The sequence below is a fragment of the Aedes albopictus genome, chromosome 3, assembly GCF_035046485.1.
Source record: "Aedes albopictus strain Foshan chromosome 3, AalbF5, whole genome shotgun sequence".
NCBI classification, from domain to species: domain Eukaryota; kingdom Metazoa; phylum Arthropoda; class Insecta; order Diptera; family Culicidae; genus Aedes; species Aedes albopictus.
Genome location: NC_085138.1, coordinates 280,842,826 through 280,864,342, shown reverse-complemented (window position 1 = coordinate 280,864,342; position 21,517 = coordinate 280,842,826). Strand labels below are relative to the sequence as shown.

Sequence of the window (21,517 nt, the reverse complement as noted above, 5' to 3'; positions counted from 1 at the left end):
CACTGTTGAAAATGCTTTGACATCCATGTGCACAACAGAACACGTGCTCGATGAACAAATTGAGATTTGAAATTATGAAAAGAAATCCACGTACTCCGGTGAGACTCGAACTCACGACTCCCAATTCGCTAGACGGGCGCTTCTATTCCTTCAAGCTACGGAGTCACTTGACTATCTCCGTCGGTCGGCCGAGGACCGACCCGTCGAGAGTCCGACTGCACACTAATTGCCATACCAATAAGTGATTGGGAGGCAGTGCCCGAAGCTCTCGACAATTAAAAATAACTTCCTCTCTCGCTTTGACATACATGTGCACAACAGACAATGTGTTAGATGTTCATCTAATCCCATCCGAAGGGGGTTTGGATTGTGAAAAGAAGATAACCATGTGCGATTGTGGAATCGAGTTCAGTTCTAGGCCTGCTGGCGACGGAGATAGTCAAGTGACTCCGTAGCTTGAAGGAATAGAAGCGCCCGTCTAGCGAATTGGGAGTCGTGAGTTCGAGTCTCACCGGAGTACGTGGATTTCTTTTCATAATTTCAAATCTCAATTTGTTCATCGAGCACGTGTTCTGTTGTGCACATGGATGTCAAAGCATTTTCAACAGTGTAATTTCCCACATGGCTTGGTCAGCCAAAGCAAAATCAAAGAAATTGACATTTGTAAGGTGCTACGGTCACCCTTACCGTATTCGGTCGGCCGAGGACCGACCCGTCGAGAGTCCGACTGCACACTAATTGCCATACCAATAAGTGATTGGGAGGCAGTGCCCGAAGCTCTCGACAATTAAAAATAACTTCCTCTCTCGCTTTGACATACATGTGCACAACAGACAATGTGTTAGATGTTCATCTAATCCCATCCGAAGGGGGTTTGGATTGTGAAAAGAAGATAACCATGTGCGATTGTGGAATCGAGTTCAGTTCTAGGCCTGCTGGCGACGGAGATAGTCAAGTGACTCCGTAGCTTGAAGGAATAGAAGCGCCCGTCTAGCGAATTGGGAGTCGTGAGTTCGAGTCTCACCGGAGTACGTGGATTTCTTTTCATAATTTCAAATCTCAATTTGTTCATCGAGCACGTGTTCTGTTGTGCACATGGATGTCAAAGCATTTTCAACAGTGTAATTTCCCACATGGCTTGGTCAGCCAAAGCAAAATCAAAGAAATTGACATTTGTAAGGTGCTACGGTCACCCTTACCGTATTCGGTCGGCCGAGGACCGACCCGTCGAGAGTCCGACTGCACACTAATTGCCATACCAATAAGTGATTGGGAGGCAGTGCCCGAAGCTCTCGACAATTAAAAATAACTTCCTCTCTCGCTTTGACATACATGTGCACAACAGACAATGTGTTAGATGTTCATCTAATCCCATCCGAAGGGGGTTTGGATTGTGAAAAGAAGATAACCATGTGCGAATGTGGAATCGAGTTCAGTTCTAGGCCTGCTGGCGACGGAGATAGTCAAGTGACTCCGTAGCTTGAAGGAATAGAAGCGCCCGTCTAGCGAATTGGGAGTCGTGAGTTCGAGTCTCACCGGAGTACGTGGATTTCTTTTCATAATTTCAAATCTCAATTTGTTCATCGAGCACGTGTTCTGTTGTGCACATGGATGTCAAAGCATTTTCAACAGTGTAATTTCCCACATGGCTTGGTCAGCCAAAGCAAAATCAAAGAAATTGACAATCTTTGGTAGTCCAAAAAAGCACTTGAAGAAATTGCTGAAGCTATCAATGCAGATTTTTTTTAATTCTTAGAAGAAATTCTCGAAATACTACATGATAGGAAGCGTTCCTAAAGATTCCCTGCGGGAAGGTTCAAAAGAAATCATAAAAAAAAACCTTGACGGAATTTCTGTAGAAATCCTTTGAGAATTTTTCAAAGGAATCCTTTGCGGTTCCTAAGTAATCTGTGGGGAAATTCCTGTAGGAATCTTTTGAGGAAATCATGAAATTCTTGGAGGAACCCCTAAAGAAATTCTTGGAGGAATTCCGGAGGGGATTCTTGGGAATCCTGAAAAAGTCCTCGAAGTAATTGCAGAAGCCATCATTAAAGGAATTATAAAAAATCTTTGGAAAAAATATTCGGAAGAAAGATGAGAAAATTTCAGAAGTAATACTTGAAAGAGGTCCATTAGAAGAGTTTCAGAAAAAATCCATAAAAATCAATTTATGGTAAAATTCCTAAAGGATTCCGTGGAGGAAGCTTTGGGAGTCCTAAAATGCACTTGGAGAAATGAAGCAATCACTATAGTTTTTTTTAAATTCTTTGGAAAAATCTCGAAATAGTACATGATTAAAATTTCAGAAGTAATTCCTGAAAGAATTCCTGAAGATTCCCTGATGAGGTTTCAGAAGGCATCATTGGAGAAATTCATAAACAAAACCTTGAAGAAATTTCTGTAGAAATCCTTTGAGAAGTTTCCGAGGGAATCTTTGGCGTATATTCCTGAAGAATCTTTGGAGAAATTCCTGTAAGAATCCTTAGGACGATCTTTTAAGGATTTTTGATTGGAAACATGGATGACTACAGTCGAGTCTCTTACTAAACGAATTCCTATTAAACGGACTCCTATTAAACGAACTCCTACTAGACAGGGGTGAGCGTTATAGGAGACTAAGAGCTTATGGGATTTCGGCATTTTGGGGGTGTGGCCTATTATCTCGGGTGTGTTAAGAGTTCACGCAATACTTTCTTCGGCAAAGTTTTAGGGCTTGATAAGATCTACCATTTAGAACTTTGGTTCATATGATTAGTTGGCAATTTGGCCGCTAGAGGGACCATCAACAATTTGATGCTAAATTGCACTACAGGAACCATATCAGGTTGTCAAGCAAACGTTACGATATGCGACAGCTCAAGACCCTGATAATTTGGAAGGATAGTGTCTTCGGGAAAGTTGTTGGGTACGCCAATAACTTACTGACGATGAGTTGCGAAGTTCGAAATTCCTCCACTGGGCGGCGCTAGTGAGCAAGTAAATTTTCAAAACCTCATATCTCAGAATCCCGATAACTTAGGAAGATGGTGTCTTCGGCAAAGTTGATCAGTATGACATAAACTTACATAAAAATAAACACTTGTTTCGCAATTCTGCCACTAGGCGGCGCTAGTGAACATGCAAATTTTGGGAATCTCATAGCTCAGAATCCTGATAGCTTAGAAAGTTGGTTTCTTCGGCAAAGTTGATCAGTATGACATAAACTTACATAAAAATAAACACTTGTTTCAAAATTCTGCCACTAGGAGGCGCTAGTGAGCTTGCAAATTTTAGAAATCTCATAGCTCAGAACTCTGATAACTTAGGAAGTTGGTGTTTTCGGCAAAGTTGATCAGTATGACATAAACTTACATATAAATAAACATTTGTTTCGCAATTCTGCCACTAGGCGGCGCTAGTAAGCATACAAATTTTAGAAATCTCATAGCTGAGAATCCCGATAACTTAGTAAGATGGTGTTTTCGGTAAAGTTGATCAGTATGACTTAAACTTACATAAAAATAAACACTTGTTTCGCAATTCTGCCACTAGGCGGCGCTAGTGAACCTGCAAATTTTAGAAATCTCATAGCTCAGAAATCTGACAACTATTTACATAAATGTCTCAAAAAAATTGAAAAAAATCAGAAATTCATTCAGAGTTTCCTTTGAAAATGTCTTTGAGGATTTATTTACCCTGAATTTTGTTTACGGATTGCTTCATAAATTTCTCCAGGGATTCCATCTGAAATTCCTCAAGGGGTTCCTTCGGAAATTTAGAGTTTCGTGACAAGCACTTGATAAAGCGTAATTAGTGGTTGAGCTGTATTTGCCGAACGATCTTTCTGTAAGAGTAGTGTAGGCTTGTGCCGCTACTCGGTCGGCTTTTGTTGCAATTCTGAGGTGGTCAATAAAATTAAGTGTGAACCCAGAATTTTTGGCCTTCGAATAAAACTTCCCACATCAAATCACTATGTTACAGAATATTTCGGAAAATCTTCCATGTGTTCATTTAGAAAAGTAACAAAGAATTATTTAACGAAATTTGACAAGAATTGCTTCACCAATTCCTACATGACTTTTCTCAAATCATTCCTGAGGTTGTTTGAGAAATTTGCCCAGGGATTACTTCATAAAATCCTCTAGTTATTTATTCATAGGCATTCGTTCGGAGAAAAACTACCAAAAATTTCTTCAGAAATTCATATAAAACATCTTTCTATTTTTGTTTGCAGAAACTTGTCCGAGTATTCGGCGATAAAATCCTTCACGGATTCTTTATAAAAATCTTCCATGGATTCATTTGGCAACTTTCTTCAGAGATTTGTTTAGAAATTCCTTCTATTCTATAAGTTTCACAAAGAATTCTCCCATGATTTACTTCTGAAATTCCTCCAATTTTTTCCAAGAAAAATATTCATGAATTTGAATAGAAATTCCTCTAGGAATTCTTACTAAAATGCTTCTAGAGATTCCTTCAGAAATATCTTTTGACATTTGTTCAGAAAGATTCCTTTAACAAAACTTTCAGCGATGCCTTCAGAAAATGTTTCAAGAGTTCCTCCAAAAATTTGAACTGGGGCTACTTTGGAAATTCTTCCAAGGATTTCAGCAACTTCCCACAGCAACTTCCAATTTCTACAGAAATTCCACTAGTCACTAGTGATTTCTCCAGAAGTTTCAGAATGATTTGTGTATAATTTTTTGTAGAAATTCTTCCAGGGATTTCTTCAGGGATTTATCTTGTTTTAGACTTGTTTCCAACCAGCCAAGGGCTGAAAGTCTTTTTAATAAAGACAAATCAATCAATCAATTGTTTCCAAAAAAATCTTCGGAAATTCCTTTAAGCATTCTCTTAAACGATCCCCCAAGGATTTATTTCAAAACATTATCCGGGGGTTGCTTTAGAAATTGACCCAGGGATTTTTTTGAATCTGATTTTCTGTTGGAAAAACTTCCTGGGATTTCTCTGAAATTCCTCCAGGGACTCTTAAAAAAATGTGAGATTCATTCGGGATTCTGTAGAAACTACTCCGGGGAAAATCTCCCATGACTTTTGTTATAAATTCGGCTAGTATTTTTTTTTTTTTTCAAAAATACCTACAGATTTTCCTCCAGAGAGTTCTTCACAAATTTCTCCATTACTTAGAAAAAACTTTCACAGAATTTTCGATAATTCTTTCATGGATTCTTGCTGAAATCCATCCTAGGATTTGCTTAAAAAATCTTTCACGAGTTCCTGAATAATCTTTGGAAACTGCTCATTGTTGTACTTCAAAAACTCATCCAGGAAATCCGAAAGAAATTCAGTCAGATTTTTTTCACAAAATCTTCTAGGGATTCCTCTAGACTTTAGAACTTAGACTCTAGACTCTAGACTTAAGTTATTTAGAAATTTTCCCAATAGAAATTCTTGCACGGATAGCTTCCAAAAATGATGCGTGGGTTCAAAAAATCTTGGATAGATAGAGATAGAGCAGAGCGTTCATGATTAATAAAAATTTTAATCATAATTAATCATTGATGATTAAAATTCCAATTTTGGTGATTATTGATTATGATTAATGATTAATTTGATTTTTAGGGTGACTAAAGATTATGATTAATGATTAAAATTGGTTTTATCTGTGATTATTGATTATGACTAATGATTAAAAATGGCTCATTGATTAAAAGTTATGATTAATCATGAATAATCAATCACAAAAAAACTGGAAATGATCAAAATATATTTATAGTTTAACATGTTTTTGAAGTTTCAAAAGTAAAAGGTAACTCTGTCCGGGAGATTAAAAAAAAGAATCATATATTATATTGTTTAGGACAGCATTTGAACCAATTTAAATTGCATCATATATTTTATATGATGAATCATTTTTGGCGATGAATGATTAATGATTGATTAATATTTTTTCTTATGATTATGATTTACTGATTAATGATAAGATTGCAAAAACAGTGTGATTAAGATTAATGATTAATGATTAAATGAGATTTTTTTGTGATTATGATAAATGATTTTGATTAATCTTAATCATTAATCATTAATCATGATTAAAATTATGATTAATCATTAACGCTCTGAGATAGAGATTCTTTCAGATTTTTTTTTTCAAAGTATTCATCTAGAAAACCTTCCTTGAAGTTTCTCAAAAATATTCCATGAACTTTTTTTTTTAGAATATTATTCACGAATACATTGAGAATCCGAAACACAAAACTTCTTCAAAATTTTTTCAGAAGCTTTCGAAAGAATTGCCTTCAAGGATTGCTTTAGAAATTCTACAAGAGATTATTATTATTAGATTGCCAAATTTATTTACATCCCTTTAGATATTGCTTCAAGACATTTCATTTCCTGAAATTGCTTCAAGGATTTCTTAAGAAATCCTCCAAGGATTACTTCAGAAATATTTCTACAGATTTTGTAGATCTCTACTGATGATTGCTATGGAAAGGCAGGAAGAATGTTATTCCATTGATTCTCTAAGAAGTTGTTCCAGCAGTTCCTTCAAGAATTGTTCAAACGGTTCCTTCAAAGATTGCTCCAGAAATTCATCCTTGATAATATACACGTGAAGGGACGCTGAAATCGGGGAACCTTGGCTAACTAGCTCTGATTCTACCAAGACAGCACTAGAAATAATTTATCACACATCTTGTCAGTAATCAGCCAAAGCATAACAATGACCTTTTTTATAGAATTTGCTACACATTTAGGAATTCAATCAACGGGCATCTACCAAAAATATTAGGAATATAATACAATTCTCTGTGAGGAAGTCATACGAAAAAATGTACATAAAATCAAAGTACATAAAATCGAGGGTCTATACAACCGAGGGTCCACTAAATCGAGGTATACCTGTACTTGGGGAGTGAACTAAAGAAATTCTTGGAGGATTCCATGAAGGAATCTTTTGTGGACTTTGTGGAAATTTCTAAAATAAATCTAGGAGACTTTTTTAAGGAATCTCTGAAAAAAATACAAGCGCAAGTCTTGGACGTTTTACTGGAGAAATATCTTTCGGACTTTTGAAGAAATACCTTAACGTATATCTTAAGGTGAAAATTCAAGTAGGAATTGCAAAGGAAACTCTCGGAAAGATGCCAGGAAGAAATCCGACTGAAACCCCAAGAAGAACTAGAACGTTCTGCTTGTGAAAAACATCGGAAGTTTTTTAGAACGGCACTGTAGTTGTTTTTCTTCCAGACGATGTTTTTGTTTTCCTTAAGAGGAAGGTCTACTGTTCCCGCTTCAAATTATATCATTCCATGTTCTGCCGGGTTCTGGGCGACGCATCGCACTGTGCGTGCTACGTCGACTCCTAGGTCGACTCCGTCCTATAGAGGTAATCACGTTCAAATGTATGCGTGCCTTTTTTGTAGATGTAGTTGTGAAACTGCGAGGAAAATATTTGCACTCTTACCCCGGACGTTAGTTTTATCATTATTTACCCGTTTTACCCAATTCGATTGGGTAATATTTGCATATGCAATCTGAATAGCCTTTCAATCGGCGTGCACTTTTGTGTGAGGAAAAACTTGCACTAGTGTTCGTGTGTTAAAATGTCACTTATCTCTATAATGCTCTTTGCTGCGTCGTTCATGACTGCTTTGATTGTACTTCAGCAATGCTCCAGGTTAATCTTCAGATAGAACTCACGCTGTCTTGTGATTCTACGTGTATAAAATGGCGACGTTCGGTCTCCCTAGGTCATTCAGAGGCGCTCGTAGATCTCGTACATTGTCTGGTGACTATCACCAGTTAATGGACTTAGTTGATGTTTACACCTCTCCTTGACAATTAGGTAAAAGAAGAGTCGTGCATCAATCATAAAGTGGTCAATTTACGATTCCGTCTGGTGAAGACCTCCTTAAGGTCTGCGTTGTTTGTGAATACGTATATGAATGACCTCCAAAGAAACCACGCTGATGACCCGTCCGTGAGAATACAACGTTATACGTTCAGTCAAAAGACATTGAGTTATTCCTCACATTCATGGTTTCACTGGGAAGGTCTCCGCTTATGAAAACATTCCGACAACTGCCACCACAACTTTGCACCAACCAAACAAACCAACATACCCAGCAGAAATACAAACATTTACTTTTTATCCTATGTACAGGGGATGGCCAAAATGTTTGGGATAGGCAACTTTTTTTCTCCCACAAAAAAATTCAACATGCTGTAACTTTTCATAGAGTGCATCAAAAAATCTCAAATTTTGACTGTTTGTCAATCTATTATGTGTGCATCATTGGTACAAATTTGGGCTCGATTGATTAATTTTTCGCGAAGTTAGAACCGTTCGCGTAAAACACTATTTTTTAGACAACTCATTTTTGAGCTGTCATAACTCGGAAACCAGTGAACCAAATTGAATGAATTTTTTAACGTTTATCAACAATATATTGATACTCAATACGTCGTTATAAAATGTAATATTTTCTCACGGCGAATTAAGTTATATCGGGTTGAAATTTTTACCCATATAGAGGAAAATAAGTAATATTAACAATGCCACACAAAAATTATTAAATGTGTTTTTCCTTCAATCTAAATAGGCTCTAATATATCTGATTAGAGATAATTTAAGAACAGAAGTGGAAAATCTTTGGATATCAACACTAAAATTTATTCACATTAATGTAAAAAAAATACATTTTTTCGAGAAAAGTCCAAAAAGTGTCAATCCATGATAACTTTTTTCAACGTTTAAAAAGTATCTATGTTTTAATAGTTTGTGAAGCATTTACATATCGTTAGTGTACCTTCAAAATTTCATTCAATTCGGTTTACTGGTTTCCGAGATATGACAGCTCAAAAATGCGTTGTCTAAAAAAAGGTGTTTTACCCGAACGGTTCTAACTTTGCGAAATATTAATCAATCAAGCCCAAATGCACATTGTACCAATGATGCACATATAATAGGTTGACAAACAGTCAAAATTTGAGATTTTTTGATGCGCTCTATGAAAAGTTATAGCATGCTGAACTTTTTTGTGAGAGAAAAAAAAGTTGCCTATCCCAAACATTTTGGCCATCCCCTGTATGTACCCAACAAACTACGGAGAAAAACATTCCCAGTGGGAGATCTTGCCGGCGGCGTGCCTGATGGCGACCGTATCTGTTTGACGTCATCGCAACCCTGCTTCGGCTTGAGGATGTATTCGTCGCGGTAAAGATGTGTAGATATCTACATCGGAACAAGCGTCGATACGCATTATCCCTAACTGACCTACTTGGCGTGTTCAGGCTGAACCGAGCTAACAATAACAAATCAATATGTATGTTCAAGCACGTGTTGGCCGGTTAGTCTGCCAGTCTGATCCGAACAATTATTGCGAAAAAATGTGAACGCTTGTGCAATGTTCCGTCGATTGCTGGCTGCACATATGTGGTAGGTATGGAAAGCTGCATGGCAAAAACGTCATAATCACATGAATATTTATAACGTTCGTCGTTTTTTTCCCTTCCTTTGACTTGTTTGTACGTATACACACACGCTGTTGTGTACACTATCTTTATACTGTTCAATGGGATGCAGAAAGACCCCCCAAATGGGGGGTGGTTTTGGTTCGGTTGAAGCAGGGGTTCCCGAATCGTTGACAAAATTAAAGCACTGTATCTCAGTGCTTCATAAAAAAAGCATTGTAAATAAATAGCACTTCTTGTAAATTTATATTACTGATTATTAGTCGAACACCTTAAATTCACAACAATTTCTCTGAAAATAACATGATTTATGTAAAATGAGGTCGTAAAAGATGGGAAATTTTGACAACTCATTTAAGTCTAAGTTTTAAACCAAGTAAAATAACATTCTTTGACATATAAATTTACGCCTTTACCGATACTCCTATATGCACTATCTGTTATCTCATTTAGTCCTATTTGTGCACATAGAATAAAAATATGTAATTTAAATTCAGCGAGAAATCATGCACCTAAAGGGAATGCTAGAGTTAGTGCACTTTTACATGAGATATAATGTATTACATTACAATCGTGTAAATTTCCGCCAACCATCGCGTAAATCATCATGGACGCCAACCGATTACACGACTATTAGTGGAAATTTACACGAACGTAACGTAATTTTACATGATATCTCATGTAAATATGCACTAATCCTAGCATTCCCTTTATGTGCATGATTTTTCGCTGAATTTTACATGAATATTTTTTTCTGTGCAGGAGATTTGTTATCTATTGCGCTTATGCGATAACAGTCAATATATATCAGGTTTAGAATCTCTAAAAACTTGTTACAGTGAAGTCATGTAGCTGCTTCTATTAACTGTGTACCTTGAAAAACATTGATAATTATTTTTTTGCAACTCGGAACTATAATGTTTTATTTTATACTTGCCGTTTCGGTAAGGTAACGGCCTACTTTTCCGTATGATACCAACAAATTGCATTATGGTTCATAATACAACTCATTTCGGTTGCATTATGCATCATAATGCAATTGTTTGATTGTCAACTTCAGTCTGACCTCAATATCCACGGCTAGAGCTTGAAAAATTGTGACGGTTATAGCACGGCATGCTTGATCCAAATTTTGTGTCTATCACGATAGAGCAAGCCTCGTGGGAAAAATGTACAACTCTTGCTGTAAAAATTATCATTTTGCAACTCGTTACATAAATAACTTTTATGCAATTCAGTATCATAATTTACATTTTATATAACTCATATTGGTATCATAATGGCCAATTTTTCCGAACTGGCTCATTATGCAACTGAAATGAGTTGCATAATGAAAAATAGTTGTATAATGTTCATAATGCAGCTCATTTGAGTTGCATTATGAACATTATGCAACTCAAATGGGTTGCATTATGAAAAAAAAACATTGCATAAAATTTTGTATGGAACTCGTTGCAAAACTCGATTTTTTCAGCACTCTTCGTATTTATCCAACTCGGCAAGCCTCGTTGGATAAATGTACGACTCGTGCTGAAAAAATCAACTTTTTGCAACTCATTACATAAATAACTATTTTGTAACGAGATTAAGTTATGATTATAATTATAATTCTGTACAAGAAGCAGCACCTTAATTCCAAAGATTGCTTCAGTTGAGAACACCTGCGCTGAAACTGAATTGGGAATATTAAAGTAGCAGCGGCAGGTCGAACAGTGCGGAAGCTCATAAATTGCTGTTCGCACACACACACCCCTCTCCGGGATGGAGGACTAGTGCATGCGTTCTTATGGCGAAAATCATCCCCCTTACGGTCGTTCATATAGAGGCTGACTTTTACCACCCTTACACGAGTTCCACCCACCAAGCTCGAGGAGGCTCCCAGCTGGAATAGCCTTGCGTATGGTCCCCGATTGCCAATGTTTATGTTTTCATTTAGAAAAGGGTTCGCTTCTGCGCACTAAAACGGAACCCCGCGGGCGATGGAGAAGAAATAATCCCTTCTTTAAAAATCCGAAAGGATGCAACTGTTATTGCTATTATTGTCTCACGGTGGTGGAACAATGCTAGGCATGAAGAATATCCTTAACCTAGGGTCATACACACAGGGATCCTATACCTAGGTATGTCTATGATTGCGAAATTCTGGGTCAAAGCGAAATAACCAAAACAAGAGCTCCTTTCCATGTATGGCAGGAACTCACCCAAAGTTGAAGGAGCTATGGCCGATATGGCCTCGAGTGTTGGTCTTCGATCGATCACTCACTCTCTTTCTTACTATCGCTAGCTGGAAAAGCCTGCCGACAGACTACAAAGTAGGAAAAACAAAAGTCTTAAGGTAGATACACACCTGAATATGTGTTTTCTAATTGCAAAAATAACTTCGAAGTTATGCATCCACTATTTATTGAGATATTCTTTTTCTTTGTATTTCTATCTGTATGTTTCTACAGGTCTGGGACCATTAGGGCAAGGGAACATGTTTTGGACACTTGCTACTATAACTCAGTCAATTTCAACCAATTTATTTGAATTTTTGTGCGAAGCAAGCAACTGCACGTATCTTATCGTGTCCCAAAAGTCAAGCCAATTGTTTCAAAACTGACTGAGGTATAGCAGGAAGTGTCCAAAATAGGCCCCCCTGCCCAAATAGTCCCATACCATACTTGGCGTATCTCTGTTCAATTGAATGTTCTTAGAGCACTTCTACAGTTGAAAATTGAAGAGCTTTCTTTACCTGCCATTGCATAACAGTGTATTTATGTGGCAAGCACAATAATACATTGTGTCCAGGAAGTCGAGAAAACTTCAAGGCCGGAACGGGAATCAAACCCGCCGTCTCTGGGTTGGCGATCCAAAGCCTAATTGTTACACTAGGCTGTCTGGACAGCCTGAATATGAAACTATCAGAATATTATATAGGTAATTTTCCATAGCACGATGTAGAATTTGGTCCCTTTGATTCCGGATAAAAATGTATCTCAGGTGGTTGATGTTTTCATTACCACTAGTTACTTTATTTTTATCTTGTTTTTATGAACAGTGCTAAAAATGTCATTTCGGCGAATCGGAATTCAATCACCTACAGCACATTTCACAAACTGAACCTGAAAATATGATGTATGAAAATCTTGTGTGGTTATACCAGTTTCACAAGAAATTCACGGAAAACCCGCTCTATCTCCAATATTTAAGGTAAATGTCATATTGACTGTAGAATTCATGTAATATATTGCAGGACAGTGCGTACGATTCTGAATATCCCGAGGCTATGTTATAATCTCTGATTATATTCTCTGATTATATTCCTGTAAGTACAATAGATTATGCAACATAATTCTATCTATATAGCCAAAACAGAAACTTCAATTGCTGTAGAGTGTAGATGCTAGATTATATACATCATAATAGTTTGGATGACCCCAGGTGATCCCATGATGTTCATTGAACATTCAGAAGGTTTACTGGACATGATAGATTACAAATCTTAGCTTTGTATAATGAAAGAATTTATCGTTACACCCGTAGACTTTGGGATCTGAACTTAATGACCTAGGACATTCCAACTGATCTGATACTGTCTATTGAGCATTCATAAGGCTTACTGGACAAGATATATTACAAAGCGTTGCTTTGTATAATGAAAGAAGTTACCGTTACAGCCGTACTGCCGTAATTCTGCAAAGTGACGTAAGCGACATTGATAGTTTTGGCCCATTTTTTGGTTGTTATGCATAAAACTTTTGATCATTCTATAAGCTTCTTTCCATAGATGATAGATTATGACTAGATCTTGCATTCTAATACAACAGGCATGCCACAGTGTTATTTTTACACCAGATATTATATAGAATATAGAAAAAAATGTCGAAATTTTGAATGGCGCTTACGTTACTTTGCAGAATTACGGCAGCGTAGACAAGATTATATCAAATTTTGTTAGATTTTTTTTCAAATCATATCAAAATTATAAAAAGTTGTGTTATATATTTCAGTACAAATTTGTTACAAATTTTGTTATAAATCTCTTGGCTCGAGTGACCAAAATAACAAAAAATATCTGGCTTTTTTGTGACAATACAATAAATCTAATAAACTCTTATCTAATTTTGCTACAGCAAATATAACAAAGATTGCAATAAACCTTTTGCGAAATTGTGTTTGGGTAGAAGCTTCCCTAGTGGAGGTAGTACCAATAGTGGTGGTAGTAGCAATTTAGCACTATTTCGACCAAAAAGCTTGCAAATGGCATTTTTAATAGATGTATCATATATAGGAACCAATGTTAAATTGTACCTCCGTAATAGGAATCATGTACCTATAGTTGGCGCAAGTGATTTATTAGCAAAAACTGAAATAAACAATGGTTTTTATATTTTCCCTAGCAAATTTAAGTGAAAAACTACCGATTAAAATTTTCAGACTTTTTATTTTGTGATATTATCATTTTTTTTCAATTGTTTTAGTACAAGGAGCTACTAATAGCACCACTATTGGTACATTTACCCTATAGGCAATTATGTATGTGCATATGTAATATAACGAATGTTGTTCCACATCTGTTTGAATAAGCAAAACAAGTTTTGTGATAATGTTGTTACTAAAATTATAACAAATGTTAATATAATTTTGTTATGGATATTCACATGAAAAATCCCTACAACAGAATTATATTAACGTTTGTTATTTCTAACAACAGTTGTCATAATTTTGTTATGATCTTGTTATGTGCTTTTGGTCGGGGATAAACTACAAATCATTACTTCTACAATGAAAGCAGTAACCGTTTGTGGCTTCGTGGCCGTGCGGCTAGTGTCACCAAGCAGTTTAGTCGCATCGTGCTGAGGGACATGTGTTCGATTCCCACCGCAGATGTCTGGAAAAGTTTTCGGCTGTGCCACTGGGCGTTGCATGCTAGTCCGTTGTCTAGTGTCGTGCTTCCTTCAAAGAGCGAATAGCTCACTGGAAGCATTTAACGTGTCGGTGTCTTTTTTACCGTTACACCCGTAGACTTAAAGGACAGCTTTATGACCTAAAATATCCCGAGTGATCTGATACTGTCTATTGAACTATCAGAAGACTTGCTGGACATGATAGATTACACATCGTGGCTCTGTGTAATGAAAAAAGTTACCGGTTCACCCGTAGACTTAAAGGTCTAAACTCAAGAACAATTTGGATGACCTAGGATATCCAGAAAAATATTCTACATCATATTCTACCCTTTTTATGCTGTTGAGCACCAAAACGTATAAAATGCTTTACAGTAACGTTTGGAAAAAAAACCTTCTTCAAAGGTTTTAAGGAGCATGCATGTCATGTTCGGAATAGCCTGGACGCCTTGAGGGACTCTGATGTAGATTTCCTGCTTGAGTTCTCCATGTAAAAACGAGGTTTTAGCGGCTTTTGGACAGTACTCTGAATTCCATTACCCCGAATGCCATTTTTCCGAATAATCCATTGCCCCGGATGTTTTTTCCACAAGCCTATCTAGAGACTCGGTGCACAAACTGGTTGATCACATTTTCATCCAAGATTTTTCTTCTTTGAGCATAGGTAAAGACCGGTCCAGAAAGTATGGACGCAGTAAGAAAATATTGGCATTTCATAACTATTGATGACTAGTTCTTTTTGAAAGCTACATCCTGTTGGTCAACCTATTTTCTCAGCATTTGCATGACGGTTTTTGCAGTTCCAACAGTGTATTTCAAAATACATGAACTTTCAACGGCACATCATTGAAAAAATGTGCACAAACGATGTTCAGAGTTTGAAAGGTCACTTAGGAAAAGAACAAAATATGGTGGGAGCAAGTTAGAAAATTGTGCAACCAGCAATTAGCAACCACGATGGGAATAACACGTTAAAGCATAGGCAAAAATTGGGTAAAAAATAAGGATCCTGCTATCCCTTGTTTGGATAAACAAATAATGAAGGTGTTTGAGCAAAACCTGCTAACTAACACAGAGCGGGTATGACCAAAAAAGTTACTTTTTCGAATTCCAATGTTCATCGTGGCAAAGAACGTTTAAATTTTCGATCCTATAGTAAGCAGAAACAGACAAAACGGAGCAGGAAACAAGAACCATCGATCAGGCCCAGACAACTGAAGACTAGGTGCGTCCATACTTTCTGGGGCAGTCTTTATGTTGTTTTTTTTTCGTTTTAGATGTATGTTTTGAAAAGAACATTACCCTTAGACCATATTATTTATTCAACAGTGGTTTTCAACCTTTATTAATTATATTTTTTTTCATAATTGTATTTTATATATTTGAGTAACTCTCGCTGAGACCGCATTTACACCTTTTTTCAATGTTTAAGGTGGCAATATTACGAAAGTCCTCGTTAAAAAAGTAAGGAAAATGCATTGGGTTACTTAAATCGATGGATTTCCCGTTATTTAGAGCCACAACAATGTTTGCGGGCTCCTTGACTTTGGCCGATTATTGGCTCATTTAAACTGTCATAACCTTGGTCATAACTTGAAAGTTTCTTCTAAAACCCGCTCAAAATTAAACTTTGTTGAAAAGAGGAAAAATAGAGCTATTATGTTAATAATATAATAATAAAAAAGTTATAAACAAATTGGTCGGTCGTATTGATTTTGGTCGCCATCTTGAATTTATTTAGCAAAACTTATTTTTTTTTGTATTGAAAGCTGTGACATTTATACACAGCATATCAACAAATTAGAGACGTGACGACTATCAAAAGCTATCTTTTTTGTGTTTTAACTTACTTGCTCTATTTTCTTCATCACTGTGGTGATTTACGTCACATTCTAATAATAACAAGGATATGATAAGTAGTAAATGAAGCATGGGAAGCTGAGCTGTGTGACACTGCAGCTTATGTGGGCGTTTCCATTTATGAAAGTTACCTCTCCTTACACATGTACCGCACCACATACCTATCTACCCGTGCAGGAAATATCCATGTTTCATCACAGGCAGTAACAACTGGCATCTGTCAAGACAGAATTAGGAATACACTGAGTTAAAATTTTCCATCCGATGGTGCCTCCAGTAAATCCTCTTGGGATTCTTCCAAAATTTATCTAGGAATTCACCCAAAAGTTCCCGATGAAGTTCCTGTGAATAATCCTGGAGGTCCTCCAGAGATTTTTCTCAAGGATTCTTCTATCACAGACCACCAACAACGCTAGATCCCGCCAGAAAAACTCCTTCTGTGATTTCTCCAGAGGTTTTTTTCAGAGAAGTTTCTTCAGAGATTCCTGATTGTATTTTTCCAGGAATTACACGGATTCTTGCAGGGATGCCTCCATATTTTTTTTTCAAAAGATTTCTTATTCATTCTGTAATTCTCCCTGAAATTTTTCAATAAATTATCGCTGTGACATCTCTAAAAATTTCAACCAGAATTCTTCCAGTTATCGATAATTTCTCCTGAAATTCCAGCTGGGACTTTACCTGGGAATTCTGCAGAAATTCCTCTTGTGATCATTCTACGTTTCTCTTTAGGGACTTACCAAAATTTTACGTTATATCGAAGCTACGTTATATCGAGGTATAAACTGTACTTAGGGTGGAGCGGACCTGGTGTGGTGGTTAGAACACTTGACTATCACGCCGAGGACCTGGGATCGAATCCCACTCCCGACAAACTCACAAAATGTGAATTCTTCCTTCGGAAGGGAAGTAAAGCGTGGGCCCCGAGATGAACTAGCCTAGGGCTAAAAATCTCGTTAATACAGATAAAAGAAAGAAAGACTGTACTTAGGAACTTTTTTGGCATTCTATCTTCGTCGGTGCTACAACTGCTGATGTGATCATCAGATATACATCCTTCTTCCGCACAAAGGCTATTCTTTCTAGTTTTTGGAATTTGTTGGCGTTGCAGCTGGTAATACCTTTATCAGATATTTTTCCTTCTTCTGATCAACATCAATAATAGACGCTGCCCAACAAACATGCAGTTTATCAAACAATTGTCCGTACAGCAATTTTATGGTCAAAATAATTTTTCATTCAAATGTTTATAACTTTTTTATACGTCGATCAAAAACGCTGAAATTTTGATCAATCATAAACCATAGATTAAAGCTCCATTGGTAAAAATTTGAGCAAGATCTAATAAGTTTTCTGAAAGTTATAGAACTTTTAGTAAAACTTATAAGACTTTGAACACATTTTTAAAACATTATATCTCAATATGTACAAGATGAAACTTTTTCAATCTTTTTTGTGTTACAGATTATACCTAAGGCTTTCGAATGCAGCTTCGTTTGAGGTTTTATATTCACTAAAAAAATATGAAAAATTTGTATATGTTCAGAGTACTATTTGGAAATTTATCATATTTTGATCAATAAAAGTGTCAAGTGTTTCCAACTTTTTTAAACTCTCTCAATGTAATATTTTGATACAGGACCTACTTCACTACATATGAAAAGTAGGTCCTATGCATTTTTCGTTCAGTTGATGCACTTTTATTGGTGGAAAACGTTTGGCAGATTATATGTGCAAAATATGGTAATTTTTTAAATATCGTCAACTACATAAGCACATTTTTCATATTTTTGTAGTGAATATAAAACCTCAAACGTAGCTGCATATGAAATCTTTAGATTTAAGCTGTAACACAAAAGAATGAAAAAAATTTCATCGAGTACATATTGGGATATATTTTTTTAAAAATGTGTTCAAAAATCTTATAGGTCCTAAAAATCTTAAAAGTTCTATAATTTTCAGAAAACTTATTCGATCTCGCTCAAAATTTTACCAATGGAGCATTAATATATGGTTTTTGATTGACGTATAAAAAGTTATCAATATAAAACCTCAAACGTAGCTGCATATGAAAGCTTTAGATTTAAGCTGTAACACAAAAGAATGAAAAAAAATTTCATCGAGAACATATTGGGATATATTTTTTAAAAAATGTGTTCAAAAATCTTATAAGTTTTACTAAAAAAATCTATAACTTTCAGAAAACTTATTCGATCTCGCTCAAAATTTTACCAATGGAGCATTAATATATGGTTTTTGATTGACGTATAAAAAGTTATCAACATTTGAATGAAAAATTATTTTGACCAAAAATTTGCTGTGCGGACAATTGTTTGATACACTGTAATAACAAACAATTATATAGACCTAATCAGAGTTCTTCTATGAAAATGACAGTTCAGCGTTTGCGCCTTTGTTCGGTAGTTGTAAACAGTTGCATACACGGATCTTTGAAATGAAAAGGCCTATTCATGATATCATTAAAATATCCCATTATATAATCATCGGGATCACCCTGATAACAACTTTTGTAAATCAAACGATTTTATTTTTTTTTAATTTTTTTTTTGGTCAAATTTACCAAGCAGTTTTTATTTTCATGAATAGTATCAATCGATAATATTACAGTTCGATCCGAACAAAAAGCTTTACCGTACAAACTTATCCAGCTTTTCACGCTATAATGAGGGGTGATTCAACTTTGACAATTCTTGCCGCCAGCCAGCTTGTTCTTTCTCTTCACTGCATGTTCTATTCCATGTGTTGTAGTTTTAAAAATGCTGGCGGCCATCACAAACCTAAAATTAAAAAAAAAAACTTTTATTAATTTCATGCATAAATACTTGAAAACATCCCAGATGAAAATTTCTGACATTTTGCTGGAGTTGAACTGAAATTTTCGGCTACTATGATGAGCTCTGATGCTGCAAGGGCTGGCGGCAAGAATTGTCAAAGTTGAATCACCCCTCATCATAGCGTAAAAAGCTGGAAGCGCTGTTTGCAGATCAGAAGGAATTTCTCAGCCTATCTTGATGCATGGGAAATTCCTTGCCTGAATCGCTCAAGAAACCGGGTTTTCTTCGATCGCAGTACGCAGTAGCGAAGAAATGACAGTTCAAATGGCAGTCACCGAATAAAGTTTCTGCCAGGAATCACTCAAGAAGTTTCTTGAGCGATTCCTTTCGAACTCGAAACCAATGATGCAAATGATCACCTCACTAGTGCTCATCACAACTCATCAACTGTATATTTATCGCGTGCGATTGAACTGTGCACTGATCAGCGATGACCAGCAGCAAAGAGGTGGCAAAACGAACATGATGTAAATCACAAACGATTTTGCACACATCTGACTGGGCCGTCACACGCTCGCCCGAACAGCCGAACCATACCGAATAGGTTGGTTTGCGAAACTACGGCATGAACGCTCGACACGCACACAGAAGCAATATTCGCATGTACCGATACCATACTAATAAAGTTTCCAGCCAACGATGCTTCGCGATAAGCTGTCGAAAAGCATCGAAAGCGATGAAAAGAGATGCTTGGCTAGAACGCAACGGCTCAACGGCGAAAAGGAAGAGTCAACTATGCTGATTAGTGTTGAGTCCGTTCGTGTGCTACTCGTATGGGAGGTTGATTGAATAAAGCGAGGATGGGTGAAAACGTATTCGTTGTCGAAAGCAAATCGCATCATTTCGCGAATGTTTTCATCAAATAGCAAGCTTGCTCGAAACTGCGCTATAGCATTTTAAAAATGATTTCGATTATGAAATAATCCGGATATCCCTAAAGAATCCACCTATCCAGAATGGAGACACCTGTACCAGTTTTTGGCCCTCTAGTAGTACAAAAGCTAGACTTTACATATACTGGCGTGAGTGAGAAATGGACAAATTGAGGTGAAATTTGCGAAAAAGTTACTCGTCCTCTCGGTGAGACTCGAACTCACGAGTTCGAGTCTCACCGAGAGGACGAGTAACTTTTTCGCAAATTTCACCTCAATTTGTCCATTTCTCACTCACGCCAGTATATGTAAAGTCTAGCTTTTGGAATAAAGTAAATCTTCCATTCGGCTGGTTAAGCCGCAAAAATCGATAATTAATTAATTTAATTACCTCTAGTAGTAGTTTTTTGGAATGTAGAGATAAACTGAAAATTAAGTATAAAAAATCTAGCTTTGATTTCATGGAAAATTTGATTTAATGGATATTTTAAAATCAGAGATGTTCAAAAACTAAATCGAGGTATACCTGCATTAGCATACCTTAAAAAGCGACATTTTCTCTTTAACGAATTTTCTCTCCAATACCCCTGTTGCACTTTTGCACCCAACTACTCTTCCAACCCCACCATCAAGATCTTCATTTGTATCACTTCAAAACAAACAATCACAACAAAAAAGAGCAAAAGGACACTCCTTTCAGGCATCCTTGCGCACGTGACAGCCAGCAGCGGGGTGAGTGAATTATAACCACGCGCTCCCTTGCGCGCTCAATCAGAGAGTGAGACCGCGCGTCAAATTCCGTCCACGCGGGTGGCCTGAAAATATCCTGACAGCTCCTCGATTGGGAGAATGAGTGACCCTGCCCATAAGCACTCAAAGGATCCTGTCGCGGGCTGCCAGTCTGACATTTCACATTCGATCCGAGCTCCCTCCCTAATCGACTGTGAAGAAAACTGTATCGCATTAGTTGCGACGAGTGGCGAGTGATGTTGTGTTTTTGACAAGGTGTCGAAAATTTGTCGTTTTTGCAGCGAAAAACACAGTGATTCGGGTGAAAAGTGTCGAATTTTCCGGCTGTAAACCGACGCGAAACGTGTGAATGCAATCGTTTGGTAGGAATTTCAATTGAATCATGACAAACCAGGCAAACATATGCTCAGTTGCTGTCATCAGCAGCAGTCCTGGAGTTCTTCGATCCCAAAAAGAAGGTTGATGTGAAAAACAGAAGAGACGGAAAAAGGCAGGCCCAGATTTTTTCCACCGTCTGGTTGGAGTTTGTTTGGGTGACGGGAAGGGGATGGAAAAAAAGTGTCAAAGTTGGAAAACGAAATTCCAATCAGTGATAATAGCCCATTGACGTATGTGGTGTCCTTTCGAGAGATACGTGGAAAATGATCGATCCGGTTGATGATGAGGCCATGAAGACTTTTCGTGTCCTGCTGGAAGTAAAGTGTACAAATTAATCGCCGGAATAAGTTTAGGGCGGAGGCGTTTCATTTACTTGCTCAATGGATTTTCCGAGCACAGCAGCCACCTCATCGTCGTCGTGGTGCCGTTTTTAAGTGTGTCGTGAAAAGTGTGATTACACGGTGCTACACTGTGGAAGATTTTTCTGTACAGTAGG

General features: G+C 36.9%; 1 protein-coding gene across 15 annotated transcripts in view; it reads left to right on the top strand.

The window, feature by feature from the left end:
- The window catches only part of LOC115257360 (probable phospholipid-transporting ATPase IA), a 356,682-nt gene that overhangs the window by 212,448 nt on the left and 122,717 nt on the right, over positions 1-21,517 (top strand). For 3 of the 15 annotated variants that reach the window (XM_062861125.1, XM_062861123.1, XM_062861122.1), the window contains exon 1: positions 20,778-21,005. The exons of 11 other annotated variants lie outside the window; for them this stretch is intronic. The gene's annotated coding sequence lies outside the window, so the exon portion shown is untranslated. Of the gene's footprint in view, positions 1-20,777; positions 21,006-21,517 lie in introns of those variants that run through there. One more of the 15 variants, XM_062861124.1, reaches the window with a different exon arrangement.